At 40.7% G+C, this 1018-nt stretch overlaps 1 long non-coding RNA gene across 1 annotated transcript; it reads left to right on the top strand.

The window, feature by feature from the left end:
- The first annotated feature begins 21 nt into the window (after positions 1-21).
- On the top strand, positions 22-1007 carry LOC106321962. Its single transcript, XR_001266176.1, has 4 exons — positions 22-175; positions 275-389; positions 467-641; positions 715-1007. It is a non-coding gene; the product is annotated as an uncharacterized LOC106321962 (long non-coding RNA).
- Positions 1008-1018: the final 11 nt, after the last annotated feature.

The raw sequence follows: 1018 nt of genomic DNA, 5'->3' as shown, positions 1-1018 counted from the left end.
GGTATTCCAACATGTAGGACATCGATTTCATGTGTTCTGGGAAAGTGACTGATATTAAGATGGACAAAGGGTGGTGTTATATTGCTTGCTCTAAGTGCACTAAAAAACTGCTATGCACAGACTCAGCCTTGACATGTGTGCACTGCGACAATACACATGCTTTTGGTGCCCTCTGGTATGTAACACATTGTATTATATTATTTCTGTCTGTTTCGGTATGTGTCCACAATCATATTAGCACCTAACGTTTGGAAATTTGGTTATTGGTTTCTAGATATCGAGTAGAGATGGGCATAGCTGATGATAGTGCTGAGGGAGTATTCGTTTGTTTTGATGGGGTGATGACAAAGCTCCATAACCTAAAAGCACATGAAGCTGGTCATATGTTGGTAGGTTGCCATTCTAACTATCAGATTCGTCTTCCCCGTGTAAGGTTCTAATTCATGTGATCTTAATTTGACACCAGGCTAGGGCAGGTGTCAATCCTGAGGATACTCAGGTCCCCCTTTTATTTTGGACATGGAAGGAAAGACGTTCACCTTTCAAGTCCGGGTTAGTGCATACAATTTCACGGCAAATTATCAGACCTTCACCATCACACACATTCTCAACGTGCACCGCTCCCTGATTTCGTTGATAATGTGAGTGTTATGACTGTTTCGTTATGTCACTTTCATGTACTGTAAATTAATATAAGTTATTGGACCATATCAGGGAGGGAACGAGAAGAATGGGGATGACATGCCGAGTGACAATACAATTCGTGCTAAGATTGAAACTGGGGGTAGCACCCCGAATGGTGAAGAACCAAAGAGGCCTTCAGCTAAAGCAGCTTTCAAGATGGTCAAGAAGGCACGTCTGTCTTAATGCTTTGGCATCAGATTTACTCTGTTTCAATAATTATTAGACATCGATGCTGTTTTAAAAATTTAAGATGTGGTGTCTGCTTCTGGTTTCTTAAACTTTCTGAACAATCTGCGTTTTATGGAATTAAGTTTCAAATTATGTTTGGCTCTAC

Source organism: Brassica oleracea, unplaced genomic scaffold (genome assembly GCF_000695525.1).
Source record: "Brassica oleracea var. oleracea cultivar TO1000 unplaced genomic scaffold, BOL UnpScaffold04193, whole genome shotgun sequence".
Taxonomy (NCBI): domain Eukaryota; kingdom Viridiplantae; phylum Streptophyta; class Magnoliopsida; order Brassicales; family Brassicaceae; genus Brassica; species Brassica oleracea.
This window is presented reverse-complemented; position numbering and strand designations above follow the sequence as displayed.